This window comes from Molossus molossus, unplaced genomic scaffold (genome assembly GCF_014108415.1).
Source record: "Molossus molossus isolate mMolMol1 unplaced genomic scaffold, mMolMol1.p scaffold_m16_p_19, whole genome shotgun sequence".
Taxonomy (NCBI): domain Eukaryota; kingdom Metazoa; phylum Chordata; class Mammalia; order Chiroptera; family Molossidae; genus Molossus; species Molossus molossus.
Window position 1 is genome coordinate 33391889 of NW_023425354.1, and position 7971 is coordinate 33399859.

A 7971-nucleotide genomic window follows, 5' to 3' on the forward strand; every position below is an offset into this window, starting at 1 on the left:
GAGGATGGAGGCATAAGGGGGAAAGCCTCCTTTTCCCCAGGATGACTGAGGAAGGCTTTTTTCTTTCTTGGAAGCCCTGTTCTTTCTAGGAAAAAACCCTTCCTTGCATTCTCATACCAGCAGACCTACAACTTAGGGTCTGGAAAGGTCTTAGAGACCCCTTCTTTGACAGACAGGGAAACTGAGGCTCAGAGAGGGCAAATGGCTTGTCCAAAAGGTCATAGGCCTATCTGAGGCAGAGCCAGATGGGAGCCCTGGGGGCTCTTTTCAGGACCCTACTGGGGGGATCAAGGGCCAAGAGGAGGAGGAGGTGACTGCTCACCCCTGTGCTAGATGGTTCCCGAGGACCCTCTGAGGTGGTAGTGGAGTGTGGGGCTCAGAGCAGTCTCACAGCTGGGTGTGGGGGTTGGGACTCTGGCTGCAGCAGTATCCTAAGGGAGCTCACATCAACCAGGGCTGCAGGTGGCCCAGCCCACCCTTCTGTGTTCAGAGAGGGGTCTTTGAGCACTTTACCTCCATACATTTGAGGACAGGAGTGGCTGAAAGATTATTTCTGAGGTGCTAGAGCCAGTAAAGCAGTGGTGCTTAGAAAATGTTCATTAAACCGAACCCCTGAACAGGGCCAGTTTCGTGGATGTGCAACCTGTGCAGCAGGCAAAGGCCCCACGCTCAGAAGGGATCTGCACTCGGTAACACTCTGCTGTCATTGCCTTGACATTCTTAACAATTTTTGAACAAAAGACTTCACACTTTCATTTCACACGGGGCCTCGTAAATGATGTCGTTGATCCTGCCCCTGAACCAGAGATATGGTTTGTTCTTGGAGGGACCCCCTTGGTCCCTCCCTGCCCCAACCTCATCTCAAGATGCCCCAGGTCAAGGGGAACACAGAGCTAGGAGAAGCTGGCATTTAACGGGCTTTTAGGGGGTCCCCATCCTTTAATGGGTGACTGTGAGTGGGAGAACTTGGCTGCTCTTTCCTGTCAGCCTTGATCTCATCCACAGGCCTACACTTTGCCTGTCTGTCCATCTATGTGATTATCACTGAACTAGGCCAGGGGTGTGTGTGTGAGGGTGGTGCTGGGCCACAGGATCCAGGTCCCAGCTGGAGTGCCCTGTCAGTGGGGAGATGGCCCCTCTGCTTACTCATAACCACCCCACACCTGCTAGGGCGAGAGGGACTGGTGCAGGGGTCCAGTGAAGGGCTTAATTAGCAGCCCCAGCCAGGCAGCAGGCGGTGGGCCCAGAGCAGGCTGACTTTTCCCGCTATAGATCTGCTCTCCAGGAGAGGCACTAGCCGGCTGGCTTAGGCTTTGGCTGGGCTATTTTAGGAATATTCTTAACTCTTCCTGTGCCACTCACTGCCATCACCGGACCTCTCTTTCAGAGCACATGCCAGCGTCTGACTGTCCTCCTCCTGAGCCCTCCTCCCAGTCCCTGCTCTTCCTTCTGTCCGCTGAGAAGGTCACAATTTTCTCCGGAGTGAGGCCAGTTGCCTTTCACCAAGGAAAGTTCCTCTCAGGTCTTCCAAGCCCCTTTTTTGGCCCTGCTCTGTGCCCCCCTCCCCCCATCAGAGTTCTGGACTAAGGAGATTGGCAGATTTGAGCATCATCCTAGCCCCTTTTTCTCATTTTATGAAATTGGGAGTTAGCCCCTACTCCCAGTGGAAACGGCTAGCCTGGGCACCCAGGAGATGGAAAGCCATGGTCCTGGCTTCCGCCCTCAGGCAGAGCAGCGGCCCCTGCCTACCTGACTTTGATGCCCCATTAGGGTGCCCACAAAAGCAGCCAAAGCCCCTCAATGTCATGGGGTTCCCTCTTAGGCAAATTTAGGCCAGGATAGAGCCATTACTTGTGCAAGGCCAAGGGGAGTCCCACCGGGAGCTGGGAGGGTCCAGCATTAATAAATCTGAAATTCTAGGCAAGATAGGGGAAGAGATTTCAGCTCACTTGGTGTCAGGGGTTCCTGGGTCCGTGCTGGGCCAGCTTGAGCTGGGAGGTCCAGGACACCCAAGACCTTGGTGCCATCCCTCAGGCACATACCTGCTGGGACTAGAGTTGGAAGCTGCTACCAACTGCTACTGGGACACTTTACTTGGAAATCCAGGCATATGGCTGATGACTACACACAGATGCCCAAGGGCCGGTGGTGTACCTGTCACTGAGCTGGTCACCGGATATAAAGGATCAATAATCAATAATTAATCTCTGAGAAGGTTCACCAGGGTGGCCTGGGCCATGGTGTTGATGCACTGGGGCAAGTAAGCCCTCCCCACAGGTCCCACCTGCCTCCCCCTCCCCCAGGTTCTCACAGCCAGCCCAGCTCCAGAAGTGATAGGGCTGGCTGACAGTAGAGGGTAAAGCCAGATGCAATGCTTTAGTCCCCCTCAGGTGTTACAGAGGGGGCTCTTGCAATGGGGCTCACTGAGCCGCAAGTCCTCCAGCATCCGATTTAAAAAAATCCAGAGGGATTTAGCAAGGTGTCCTGGGGAAGATTTTAGTTTAAAGACAATACCCTCTAGGGACTCAGGGGGAATTCTCTGTGTCTTTTAAAAAGTAAGAAGACCCTGCCCTGGCCGGTTTGGCTCGGCGGTTAAAGCGTCAGCCTGTGGAGCAGAGGGTCCCAGGTTCAGTTCCCGCTAGAGGCACGTGCCTCAGTTGCAGTTTGTACCCGGGCCTCCGGCCAGTCGGTGTGTCTCTCTCTCCTCGATGTTTCTTTCTCTCTTCCCCCCTCTCTCCCTCCCACTCTATCTGAGCATAGATGCAAAAGTGTCCTCGGGTGAGGATAAAAAAAAAAATTAAAAAGGAAAAGTAAGAAGAACCTTCCTTTTCCCCCTAATTGAGAGACATGAATAGGAGGCAGGAGGCTGACTGTGCAGGGGCCCCCTTCCCACCAGGTAGGGATGGTGCAGGCTTCCTGAGGCAGAGGCATGGATAAGGAGATTTCTGGCTCCACAGTTTCATTGAGGACACTCTGGGGAGCTCAGGCTAACCTTTGGCAAAACTAGGAGCTGAACCCAGGAGTCCTGTCCACTTGCCTCTCCACCAGACACCCACCTTTTCCTCCTTCATATTCCCTCCCCATCAGCTTCCAGGCCGGGAGCCCCAGCTGGCGGAGGATGTCTTGCTTTTCCGCAGCTGGGATTTGTAAATATTTATAGGAACATGGAACAGATCAGTGGCTGACAGGCCCAAGGAGCGGGCAGGGACCTTGCTCAGAGCTCAATAGCTTCACTCTCCCTTGCCCACACACTGACCTGATTTGAGGGAGCCCAGGATGACAGAGATGGGGGCAATCAAGCAGGGCACGGGGCTGGCAGCCTCCACATTCTCGAAGGATGCAGGTGTCCATCTTCCTGCTTCCACGTTCAGTCACTCATGTCCTTCCAACCTCAACCATCTCACTGTGTGCTCACACCCCAGGGCCACCCTGATAGCACCCTCACACACATTCATCAACACTCATGTACATTCACTGTCACACTCATTGTGTGTACACGCGTTTTCTAACTTTCACATCCACATCAATGCTCACTCTCGTACTCACATCTTTGCGCACCTACCAGCTCACTCACAAACGCAGTGGAGTCCCAGATCCCAGCCACTCCCCGTGGGTCTTAATCACAGGTCCCGGGAGGGAACCTCCTGTTTCCTGTCTGAGATAGTGTGTGTGTGTGTGTGTGTGTGTGTGTGTGTGTGTGTGTAGGGAGCAGGAGGTCAGGGGGTAAGGAAGAGGGGGAAGAAGGAGTAGATGAAGGTATGGACCAAGTGCCTTTCAGAGGTAATATCAGCTCGGAATGGAAGCAAGACAGAGACACAAGCATGCCAAGGAAATGGAGACTGACAAGAGTCAAGGCAGATGGAGCAGGAGCTGGGGACAGAGAGCCCCCCTCACTGAGAAGCTGTCACATTGTTGCACCAGTGGCCTGTGAGACCAGCAAGCACCCCCGCAGCTGAAGCCTCTCCCCTCTGGATCTTGTCACTGTGGCTTTGCTTTGTCGCTTGGGCAGCCAGGAGTGGTGACAAGCAGGGAAGACAGCGCCCAGGGCAGCGGGCTGTGCCACTCTGGCCTGGCTGCTAACTCACCCATCAGTGCCCATCTCATCACCCACAGGGGCCCAGATAAGAACAGTGACCGGCCTGGCTGCCCTTACCTCACAGAGCCACAGCAGGGGGAGAGAGGCAACTGAGCCACCCTCCCTGAAGGAAGGGTGATAACAACCAGGACCCACCAGACACGGACCAGAACCAGTGCATGAGGCAGGGCTTGAGGAGGGGGTTGGGGAAGAAAGCCGCTGTGAGAAACCAAACAGGTTTGACATAAACTTTTTATTTCATCTCCTTTACAATGCACAAGAATGATGTCCCCACACCCTGTATCCTGGATGCTGTTTTAAATAACCATCCTTCTTGCCTGGGGTCTGTCTCTGGGTATTCGTTCTGGGGTGACAGTCAGTTTGTGCTCTGCAACTTGGGAACAACCATTTCTATAAAATCAGAAGGGCAAACAAATACTACTACTAATAATAATAATCATAATAATAAGGGAAAATTGCATTGACTGCTATTTTCCTGTTTGTTTTTTTGTCTTCAGTGCAGCTTCCCACCATGTCCTGATTGATTCACGCTTTCACAGGTTCATTCATGTATTTACTCAATGACCATCAGTCAACCAGGCGCCGGGCCCTGTGCTGCAGCCTGGAAGCCAGAGCAAAAGCCAGACGAGGTTCTCACCTGCACAGTGTTTAGAGTTGATGGGAGAAGACAAACAATGCACAACAAAGTGTGATGCCCCCAAGGGGCCAGGGAAGCACTGTCTCGGTGCCCTGCCTGGGGACCCAGATGTCCTGCTCTTCCACCTAAATGCTCAAAAATGACACAGAATCCCTCTCGTCCCAAGATCAACATTCCTATTCCTTTCTCACCCCTCTCCTGCCTCTGCAGGTCTGCCTCCTGCGCAGCCAGGCTGTCTGAGAATGGCGGGAAGAGTGTGAATGTGAAACTGAAATCTCAGCTTGGACACTCATTGGCTGGTGACCTCAGGCAACTCATTCATCACTCCAAGTTGCAGTTTCCTTCTCTGTTAAAATGCAGTAACTAATACCATTACAGCGGTACCATCAGCATCAAATGAGGTTAAGAATATAAAGATGGTGCCTGGCACGTAGTAGGGCTTCGACTCATGCTGGCCCTTCCCTGCCCCTTTGCCAGTGCTATATACAGAATCTCTCCTCAGTGGTGGTGGGGGGAGCTTAGGGGGAATTTGGGGGTGCAGGAGGACCCAGCATTCCATATACCATGAATCTATGCTTTATGCCATCCTACCAAGAAGTCTGGTTTTGCTCTGTGGGGACTCTCTTATTTCGGGGGAGGAGGGTGGAGAGATCTGGCTTTGCCTCTTGGGCCACCTGAACATTACAGAGAAACATCCCCTTTCTTCACCATTTCCCTTCCCTGTGGCTCTCAAGTTTAAAAAAGCATTATTGTGTCAAATCCTGTATTCTTTTGTGAACCAGTGTCATCCCAATAAATTCAATACAAAAATAAATAAAAATTTAAAAAGCATTATTGTGTGTGTGTGGTGGTCGTGAGATGGTGAGGATGGTGATGGTGGAGATGGAGGTGCTGGAGGTGATGATGGAGGTGGTCGTGATGGTGATGGTGGTGATGGAGGTGATGTGGTGATGGAGGTAAAGAAGGTGGTGGTGATGGTGATGGTGGTGATGGAGGTGGTGGAGGTGATGATGATAGTGATGGTGGTGATGGAGGTGATAGTAGAGGTGGTGATGGTGGTGATGGAGGTGACGAAGGTGGTGATGGTGATGGTGGTGACAGAGGTGAGAGTGGAAGAGATGGTGGTAGGAACGAATTTCAGAACCCTATGCTCAGATTCTGAGTGCTAGAAGAGAGCTCAGTTCCAGCTAATCCACCGAGGGCCTACTATACAGTGGGCCCTGTGGTGCTCACTTTATTTCCAAAGCAACTCATGGAAATTATTGTCTCCTTTTACAGATAAGGACACTGAGGCCAGAGATAACAAGTGACCTGGCTACCGGCTCAAGCTAGTAAGACATGGAAACATAATTAAACCCTGAATCCTTTGACTCCTAGCCCCATGTTCCTTCTCTGTGCCAACACGAAGCTACCCACGTTTCACAGTAGGGGACGTGGAGACCCAGGGAGGTTAATTGATTTGCCCAAGGTCATGAGCAGTTCAAAGCAGAGCCTGGCCATTTTCTCTGTACTTCTAGATCTCAGCAGCCTTCCCACTAAGGGTCTGGGTCTCACTGCAGAGTACACCAGTGCATTGCCCCTCACAGCCCTGACAGAGGCCCACTGCCCAGACCTCCTCAGGCCCCTGGGGCAGGCTCTGTATCTGCTGTCCTCCTGACCCTGTACACTGTCAACTCGAGTCTCCTCCTCCAGCCTCAGAGGGAGAGTGACAGATACCCAGCTGCTGCCTGACCCATTATACTTGACATCCCCTCCCCCAGATCTGACTGTGGGTATCCTTTAGCCTGTGCACCATGCTGCAGCAGCTCTGACTGGCACTGAGTAGGAGGGACAGGGACTGGCACCCTCTACACTCATCCCTGTCTGAGCTCTGAGGTAGTAAGCTTGAGAGTCCAGTCATCTTGCTCTCTTTATCCTTTTCTGGTCCTGGACCTTAGCCCCTAACTCAAAACAATGGTTAGCTCCACCTTGATCCCCTCCACCCCAGGAGTTAGTAAAAAAGGGAAGAGGAGAGAAATAATTGTGCCCAGGCTGCATGTTAGCTACAGACTTCCTCCCCAAGGAAGCCTTCTGGACTCATTTTACACAGTTCTACTCTCTCTGACCCCTCTGATCATCCCTTTAGTCTCAAACTCTGTGTCTGACTCTAAGTCTGAGTCATAGTGATGATGATGGTGGAGGTGATGGAGGTGGTGGAGGTGGTGGTGATGGTGATGGAGGTGCTAATGGTAGTAGTGATGGAAGTGGTGGAGGTGGTATCTCTGGATGATTAGAATAAGGTAGGGCCTCCTGGAGGGAAGAAGATGGACTGGTCACTATCTTCCTCTATACCTTCTTCCATTCTTTAATAATAGCTACTATTTATTGAATGTCACCCATAAAACAGGTGCATGCTCAGTACTTTATATGTAATAATTCATTTAACCCTCCCAACAATCCTATGAGGCAGGTACTAATATTTTAGAGGTGAGACAGCTAAGGCACAGAGAGGTTAAGTCACTTGCCCAAGGTCACACAGCTAGCAAATAGCACATCCCCACACTAGAGTCTTGACTCCTCCCCTCTACTTCTACCACCAGAGCAGGCATGGAGGAGAGCTGTCTGGTGAGTGTGTATGTGTGTGTGTGGAGGGGGGCACATGGGGATGTCTTTAGGGGACTCCACAATCATGGGGTTTCCATGGTCAAGGCCATGCCATTCTGACAATCTTCCTGCCTCCACCTTCCTCAGGAGCTCTGACCAGGGAGATGAGGATTATGGATTTGGGGAAGGGGCTAGATTTCACCAGGTGGTGGGCACAGAGTTGGGGGTTGTGGGGTGCTCTGCCTGACCCATGTGGGGCACTCACTCCAGCTCTGGCTGGGGCTCCTGCCCTTGGGAGTTCCATCTGCCAGCCTCCCTCCCTCCCAGGATCTCATTATACCCCTAAGAGAAACTGACAGCCTCAATATCTTACTTTGCAAATATAGTTTATTCCTTCAATAAAGCCGCCTGCGCAGGGGAATGTTTAAGCCCCGCTCTCCCTTGAGAGCCTCATTTGAATTTCTAAAGTCTTTAGTCGGCTCCTCCAATGGGGCAGCTGGGTAATGAAAACGCAGCCGCTTACAGCAGGGGATTCATTTCCTGTCCGGTCTGATCATCGCTGCCAGCTCCAATGGACCAGCCCATGGAAGGAAAAACTACTGGCTACCTGGATGCTGGTTTTGGGGGTACAGGGAGGCTTTGGCTTGGGCCTGAG